This window comes from Prionailurus bengalensis, chromosome C2 (genome assembly GCF_016509475.1).
Source record: "Prionailurus bengalensis isolate Pbe53 chromosome C2, Fcat_Pben_1.1_paternal_pri, whole genome shotgun sequence".
Classification (NCBI taxonomy): Eukaryota; Metazoa; Chordata; class Mammalia; order Carnivora; family Felidae; genus Prionailurus; species Prionailurus bengalensis.
The window spans coordinates 129,339,738-129,348,785 of NC_057350.1; the positions used below are offsets into that span (position 1 = coordinate 129,339,738).

At 42.6% G+C, this 9,048-nt stretch overlaps 1 pseudogene; it reads left to right on the forward strand.

Annotated features, from left to right (window-relative positions):
- Nucleotides 1-6,254: 6,254 nt before the first annotated feature.
- On the forward strand, nt 6,255-7,186 carry LOC122492414 (annotated as a pseudogene).
- The last annotated feature ends 1,862 nt before the right edge of the window (nt 7,187-9,048 follow it).

Consider the following 9,048-nt stretch of genomic DNA (forward strand, 5'->3'; position numbering starts at 1 on the left):
TGGATACCAGGTATGTCTGAGGCCTCCAGGCTTCCAGATTACCAAATCGGCAGTTGGGGCACAGCCTCCCGAATCCCAGTTTCCTGGTCATGGCAGAAGTAGAGGCTCCTCTGGCAGGTTGGTTCTGAGCTGGAGTTCTGGGGGTCAGTCCTACTTTTTCATCTGATCTCACAAACTGTAAGCATCTGATTCCATATTTTAAATCAAGCAGTTCCTGTACTCTCTTTCTACTGATCTTTCTACATAAACTAAGCAGACTGGCTGCTGTCATCTGCAGCTGAACTCTGACACAATGGTCAGACTTATTAAAAATCAAAGAAATGCAAACTAAACCCACAGTGAAATGACTTCTCATTGATCAGAATGTGAATGATTATAGGGGTGTCTGGATGGCTCAGTCAGTTAAGCATCTGACTTCTGCTCAGGTCATGATCTCACAGATCGTGATTTTGAGCCCCACATCAGGCTCTGCTGACAGCTCAGAGCCTGGAGCCTGCTTCAGATTCTGTGTCTCCCTCACTCTCTGCCCCCCACTTCAAAAATAAATAAACGTTAAAAATTAAAAAAAAAAGAATGTGAATGATTATAAAGTTGGATAGGGGCACCTGGGTGGCTCAGTCGGTTAGGCATCCAACTTGTCAGGTCATGATCTCACAGTTCGTGGGTTCAAGCCCCGCATCAGGCTCTCTGCTGACAACTCAGAGTCTGGATCCTTGCTTCGGATTATGTCTCCCTCTCTTTCTACCCCTCCCCTTCTCACACTCTGTCTCTCTCTCTCTCAAAAATAAAAAAATAAAAAAATAAAAAAAAACAAAAAAAACAAAAAAAACAAAAAAAAAAAACAAAGATAAAATTCAGTGTTGCTGAGGGTAAGGGGAAATGGGCTCTATTTTGGAGCTTGTGTATGTTGTTGCAACCATTCTGAAGAGCAGTTTGGCAGACTCTACACAAATATAAAGTGAGCATCATATCTAACCCAGCTAGGGCATCAGCCATCTAGGCATCGGCCGAAGAGCTGTACTGCTACATGTCCTCAAAAACACATTTTCCACAGATATTAACTGCATCATTGTGAGTAATGGAAAGACAATAACAACTAGCTGGATTGTCCATTAAGAGGGAACAGTTAAGAAAATTATTGCACAGCCATTCTTTGGAACGCTTTGCAGCAGTTAAAGAATGAGGCTGAGCTCCAAGCACTAATATGGAAAGATCCCAGACATACTTCCAAGTGAAAAATAAATGGCAAAACAGCACGTATAGTATGATCTCATTTATGTTTAAAAATACATATAACACAATGTGTTTCTATTTAAACATGCATATATCTGTATAAACACAGTCAAAGGTCAGAAGGACACAAACCAAGCTACTCTGTGGGGTGGGGGACGCAAGTGGAGGAGGGACTTGGGCAGGACTTGTGCCTCCTATCTACACTATTTGAATGTCTGAATAACTTACAGTAGGAATGTATTCTATTAGAATGTCATATATTATGTAATTATATTAATACATAAATTAAGAGGTTATAAAACACTGTAGGGGCAAGCTTCCAACTTTCAAATGCCTAAGCAAAAGATATATAGAGATTGACTGATCTGTCAGCTATCCACCTATCATCTATTTATCTAGAAAGGGAGAAAGCAAATATGACAAAATGTAATGCACTGAATCTAGGTGAAGTGATATGGGTATTCATTGCACTCTTCTTTCAACTTTTCCATGATTTGAAACTTTTTTCATAATATAAAGTTGGAAATTAAAACATCAAATACACGTCCTTGGACCCCCACACACTTTTTCTGTGCAAGCAGATTTTTTTCAGAGGTGGGGGCAAAGCCTGTGCCTTGCACAGCTGCTAAAAAGCAAAACAGCATTGGCGATCCTTCCCACTGACTTCTTAGAGCAAGAGTGCCTCACTCCTGAAGACAGTGTCCTGAGTAACCTTCAGAGGCCTCCATGTGCATGAACTGGGATTGACAGCAGGCCTCTGCCCAGTCCCTCTGCAGGCACAGTCAGGGCCAGGACTTGCTGGGGAGCAGGGACCTAGCTGGCTCTCTAGAGGCCTGCAGAGCTCATGGCCAAGGGCATCTTTAATATCAAATACATACCCCCCCACACACCAGTGCATATTTATGAAGCCCCATGAAAGGGGAAGTGGCCATTGGTAAGAAGGGGACCTGGGGGCTCCTTCTTGCCCACACCAGGGGGCTCTGAAAAGATTCCATTCATTTGAGCTGCTATACTCAAGACCTCCCATTCAGTCCTCATCCTGGTGTTTATTTTTGACCTAACAGTGTGTGGAGAATGGGGAAAAAAGGAATTGCAAAAAAAGGAACTGGAATTTTAATGAGAACCATCTGGAGAGTTTGCCAAGGGTATAATGTTTGGTACAAGAAAGTGTTTCCTCAGCTTAAATGAGGAAAAAGAGACACGGAGCAAATTGTTATGTTGCGCTTACCCCCAAACCAATGCTGAACAGAACCACCTAGAACACTGGAACATGCACATCACACAGGAACGGGGCTGCGACAGGGCTGCGGAGGGACGGAGCGCGCAGTGAGAAGGAATGTTTCTCCTCCGCCAAGGAGACTTTGAGGGATGGGTTGTGGTGGGCCCTGGGCCAGCGCCTGGAATCTGGGTAACCATGGAAACGGGCCCGCGGGTGACAACAAATACGGGATGGAATTTCAGAGTTCGCAGCCAAGCCATAGAGGAATGGGAAAGTTCGGGAAAGTTTTTTTGTTTTCTTTTGTTTTTTTGTTTTCTTTTGTTTTTAACCCGGGATTGAGGAGGGCACAGGAGGGAGCCACAGTGTTCCAAATAAATGGTTCCCTGCGCAGTCCCCCAACTGAGTCACAGGGAGCCAGATTCTCTGGGAGGCTCTATTTCCACTTTATTCTTTCCATTTGTTTATAACCCACCGCAGTCCACCAAAGATTCCGTGGGGTGAAAGCCGCTCCTGAGGGGTCTCGGTGCACAGCCAGATCCCTGACTTCACTCCAGCATAATCCCATACCTTGAGGATAGCCACCTCCTGTGGGGATTTATTTGGGTGCATCCTCTCCATGCATCCTCAAAACAGCCCTGCGGCCAGGATGGCCAGATCCCCACCTGACAGATGGGGAAATGAAATTCTGAGAGCCAGGATCTCCCAGAAACAGAGGGGCTTTCTGCCCCAGCCCAAGCCCATCTTCCTTGCACCATGCCATTGTACCTGTAATCTTTATTCTGGAAACAAATGAATAATTGTGGTATTCCGCATTTATGAAGAAGACTAGGAAAGCCTCCTACATCTATTGGTGTGCAAATGCCACTCAACCATGTAGCTGCAGAAGCAGGCCTTGATTGAATGGGAAAAGATTTCTATGATGGAAGGAAGAAATTTTTACAATTACTGGACTGAAAAATTAAAGAACCATGGACTCTAGAATTTTCTTCTCTGAAGTGTTTGAAAATAGAATGGCTGGCATCATGCCTTGGGCAGATGAGGGCCTGGGACTAAAGGAACCATAGACATCCACTCCAGGCTCCATGCTTTGCAGATGGGGAAACCAAGGCAGAATCAGGCACTGGGCCCCAAATCCAGTACAAGGTTCTTTTCTTGGCAGCATGTCCCGGGAGCCCCCAAACAAGCCCATAGTAGACCCTCGGAGTCCACAGGTAGGTTTTGGCGAAACGGTATGAATCAGCAGGATTAAAACAGGAGGTAATAACAATTGTTGCAGAACAGAGGATTATTAAATCTGGGATCAGACTCGGGGGTACAGGGATGAGTAGGGTGGGGAATATGCCTAATGGATTGACATCCTGAGAAACCGAGATCCATATAGTGCAAAATCCACTTAAGTTTTGCTGTTATGACCATCATCAGTTAAGAAAGAGCCTCTGCTCATCTCTTTTGCATTGTTGGTGGGAATGCAAGCTGGTGCAGCCACTCTGGAAAACAGTATGGAGGTTCCTCAAAAAACTAAAAATAGAACTACCCCACGACCCAGCAATTGCACTACTAGGCATTTATCCACGGGATACAGGTGTGCTGTTTCGAAGGGACACATGCACCCCCATGTTTATAGCAGCACTATCAACAATAGCCAAAGTATGGAAAGAGCCCAAATGTCCATCAAGGGATGAATGGATAAAGAAGATGTGGTATATATCTACAATGGAGTATTACTCGGCAATCAAAAAGAATGAAATCTCGCCATTTGCAACCATGTGGATGGAACTGGAGGGTATTATGCTAAGTGAAATTAGTCAGTCAGAGAAAGACAAAAATCATATGACTTCACTCATATGAGGACTTTAAGAGACAAAACAGATGAACATAAGGGAAGGGAAACAAAAATAATATAAAAACAGGGAGCGGGACAAAACAGAAGAGACTCATAAATATGGAGAACAAACGGAGGGTTACAGGAGGGGTTGTGGGAGGGGGGATGGGCTAAATGGGTAAGGGGCACTAAGGAATCTCCTCCTGAAATCATTGTTTCACTATATGCTAACTAATTTGGATGTAAATTTAAAAAAATAAAAAATAAAATAAAGAAATTCTAATTCAGATCGAGAAAAAAACAAAAAAAAGAAGGAGCCTTTGCTCTGAAAAGAGAAAGAGACTCAACAGTTAAGAAGTTAGCAAAGAAGATAGTTTTAAATCAGCAAAGTTACATAACTTTATAACAGTTTCAAGAAATCATCTTGAAACTTCATTAGCAAAAAATGCCTCTGAATAAGCCAACAGGAAATAAAGAAGTGCAAAGAATTTCTGGAAATAGAAGAGTGGTTTTGTTTGTTTGTTTTTAAAGTGAAAAAAAAAAAGACATTTTAAGGAAAAAGGAAGCCCTGACCCACATAAAGATAGGGTTTCAGTCACACTAATTTGAGAGCAAGAAGAGAAAAGAGGAGAAAGTGGAAGCCTCAGCAGTGGAGTGAGTGCCCAGGCCCTTGAGGGCTTTGTGTGGGTTGCTGAAAACACCTACAGTCCCAGAAAAATGGGCTCACGACACAGAGCCAGTTTGACACTAAAAAAGAAATTTCATTCACTGAAAGATAACAAATCTGCATGAGGCTGTCCACAGCCCTGTTGAAGTTTACAGAGTAACTTAAAAATTGCTTCAGTGCTTAACGATCTGGGAATACCTGCTATTTTATCCTGAAGTCACTGATTTTCCCGAAAGCTCTGCTTTGTCACTTTTTACCCTGAAAACCTCTATTTCTCTTTTTCAGTCATTAAAAATGGGAGAGAAAGTGTCATTTTTTTCTCAGCAAATGTTTTTGACAACTTACTCTATGCCAAGCCCTGAATACAGCACTGCTATCGTATCAGATTATTACTGCCTCTTGGACTTACTACCATTTCTAAGTTTTTAATATTAAAATGCAGAGTCCACTGTGCATCTATAAGCCTCCTATAAAACGTTGAGAGTTTTCCATCTTCAAATACTATAAGCACTATGCAAGCTTAAAGAGGCCACTGCTCATTCCTAATGAGAATCTTCTGTTTATGATTCATGGATTAAATCCCTATAAATGGCTTTATATACATGCCCAAAATATGTGGATCCACACGATGTCTGAGAGTATTCATGTAAGTATGTATCTCCTCGTGAGAAAGTGTGTGTGGGAGGGAAGGAGTAAAACTGTTTTCATTTTATTTAAAAAAAATTTTTTTAACTTTTATTCATTTTTTAAGAGATAGACATAGAGCGTGAGCAGGGGAGAGGCAGAGAGAGAGGGAGACAGAGAATCTGAAGCAGGCTCCAGACTCTGAGCTGTCAGCACAGAGCCGGATGCAGGCCTCAAACCCAGGAACCGCGAGATCATGACCTAAGCCAAAGTCGGACGCTTAACCAACTGAACCACCCAGGCACCCATATTTTTAAAAATTTTTTAGAAATTTTATTTTTTATCTGTTTTTACTCATTTATTTTGAGAGAGAGAGAGAGAGAGAGAGAGAGAGAGAGAGAATGAATGCATGCAGGAGGGACAGAGAGAAAGGGAGATAGAGAATCCGGAGCAGGCTCCGTACTGTCAGCCTAGAGCCCAATGTGGGCTTGATCCCAGGAACAGCAAGACCATAACCTGAGCCAAAACCAAGAGTCAGATGCTTAACCAACTGAGCCACGCAGGTGCCTCCAAACCATTTTCATTTTAAAATCGTTTTCATTTTAAAAAGCTAGAGGGACAAGCAAAAACTATTCATATACATCATATACTTCTTTAAAAGAAGTGAGTATAGCTCTCTCCTCCAGCCACCAAAGATGCCAAAAAGAAAAAAAGCTAAGGGGAAGAAGGTGGCCCCGGCCCCTGCTGTGGTGAAGAAGCAGGAGGCCAAGAAGCTGTCAATCCCATTTGAGAAAAAGCCCAAGAATTTTGGCATCGGACAGGATATCCAGCCCAAAAGGGACCTCACCCACTGGGTCAAATGGCCCCATTACGTTGGGCTGTAGCGGCAAACGGCTGTTCTCTATAAATGTGTAAAAGTGCCTCCCGCGATTAACCAGTCCACCCAGGCCTTGGATCACGAAACAGCTACTCAACTGCTGAAGCTGGCCCACAGACAGCAAGACAAAGCAAGAGAAGAAGCAGAGATCATTGGCCCAGGCTGAGAAGAAAGCTGCCAGCAAAGGGGATGTCCCCATTAAGAGGCCACCTGTCCTTCAAGCTGGGGTTAATACTGTCACCACCTTAGTGGAAAACAAGAAGGCTCAGCTGGCAGTGATTGCATGTGCTGTGGATCCCACTGAGCTGGGGTTGTCTTCTTGGCTGCCCTATGTCGTAAGATGGGGTTCCCTCCTGCATCATCAAGAGGAAGGCCAGGCTGGGGCATCTGGTCCACAGGAATACCTGCACCACTCTCACCTTCACACAAGTTAACTTGGAAGACAAAGGAGCTAAGCTGGTAGAAGCCATCAGGACCCATGACAATGACAGATATGATGAGATCCATTGTCACTGGGGAGGCAATGCCCTGAGTCCAAAGTTGGTGGCTTGCATTGCCAAGTTGGAAAAGATAAAGGCCAAAGAACTGGCTTCCAAACTAGGGTAAGTGGATGCTGTTGAGTTTTCTGTACATTAAAGTAATTACAAGTTCTCTTTCAAAAAAAAAAAAAGTGAGTGTATAGAGCATAACGATGGGAGAAGCCAATGCATTTCCAAATTGTTATTCCTTTAGCCCTTGAAAACATTAGTCTTCAATGAGAAACCATGGGCTGGTGTTTTCAGTAATAATTACACTCTTCTTTTTTTTTTTTTTTTTAATTTCAGTGATTTTTAAAGACCTCTTTAAACCTTTTTAAAAATCACTTTTAACCTTTTATTAAAAAAGAACTTTTATCCTTTTATAAAAATCTTTATTAAAAGACCTTTATTGGGGCACCTGGGTGGTTCAGTCCGTTGAATGTCCAAATTCAGCTCAGGTCATGACCTCATGACTTGTGAGTTCGAGCCCTGTGTCAAGATCTGTGCTGACAGCTCAGAGACGCGCGTCTCCTTTGGATGCTGTCTCCATCTCCCTCTGCTCCTCCCCCACTCATATTCTGTCTCTCTCAAATATAAATAAACATTTAAAAAAAGTTAAAAACAACTTTCATTACTCAGGTGCTCAGTACTTCAGTGATTATTACACTGAGAGAAAGGGCCCCCGCTGTGGGCATGGTGATCTCCACACCATTACATCACACAGTGCTAGCCTGAGTTGAAAGGCCTTAGACAAGATCGTCTCAGCCCAGGTGCCCAAATGTTTGCCATGAGAAAGTGTTCTCCAGGCAAGGCGTCCCTCTCTGACCAACTCCAGACTGTGCCCACTGGATGAGCAGAAGCCTCTGTACTGAATATGCTCTGAGTGAGGTGCACCCTGCAAACCCCTTCCTGCCCCCTCCCTGCCCTGTCCCTATGGTTTGCTTCTAGCCTTCATGGGAAGAAGCAACCAGAAATATTGGAAATATTACTCAAATGCTCTATAATATGTGAACTGATGAGTATCACTTCTGTTTTTGTCAAAATGCCCAGGTGAAGCTGGGCTTTTCAACAATAATTCTAATGAAAACTACAAGCCAAAAAACGTTGGGCTCCAATTTGTATTATGCTGTCAAATAGAGAAGCCCAACAAGCAAATCTGTATCCAGGTAATATCCTGTATCCAACAAGGAAACCTGCAATATCATTGTATCATTTGGAATGCTTTCAGTTGCAAGTAAAATGAAACTCAACTAACAGAAGTTTAAGCAGCAAGGGAATTTATTATTTCATATAACCAATCCAGATCCACGGCTGATTAATTCCACAACTAAATAAAATCACCCAGAACCCAGGTTCTTATCTATCTTTAAGGTTCTTGTGTCCTCCTCAGCTGTCAGCCTGCTCCCTTCATGATCACAATTTAGTGGCCACAACTCTGGGCAACACATCCTCACATCAGAAGCAGAAAACTGATTATCTTCTTAGTTGTGAACATGGAGCAGAGGTGAATACCTCTTACCACACACACACACACACACACACACTGAATGGATATAGCCATGTGGGCTGCTAGAAGCCATCTTGTAACTATGTGGTGAGTACATAGCTGAGAATGACCTGAATATTCAGAAGAGAGAAGAACCAAGCCAAGAAACAGGTAAAATTGGAGATGAATGTCATTCTGAAGCCACATATGCCCTTGGCCTTTTTAGTTACATGAGCCAATAAATTCCCTGTTTGAGAGGACAATTCAGGGTGAATTTTCTGTCACTCACAACACAGAGACCTCATTCATACACCTTGTGCAATTTTTCCAAAGCTAGACTAATCCTCTAATTTTGTTTTTCTTTTTAAAAATATTACTAGTTGAGACATTCTACAATATATCTGGCCAGCATTCTTTAAAGCTGACAAGATCATAGTCACAGATTGGAGGATTTTAAGGAGACATGCTTAAATGCATGTAGTGGCCTGGATTGGATACTGGGAACAGACAAAAGGATATTGGTGAAAAAATTAGGGAAATCCAAATAAAATCTGTAGCTTAGTGCATAGTATTACACCTACGTTAATTTCTTAGTTTTGACA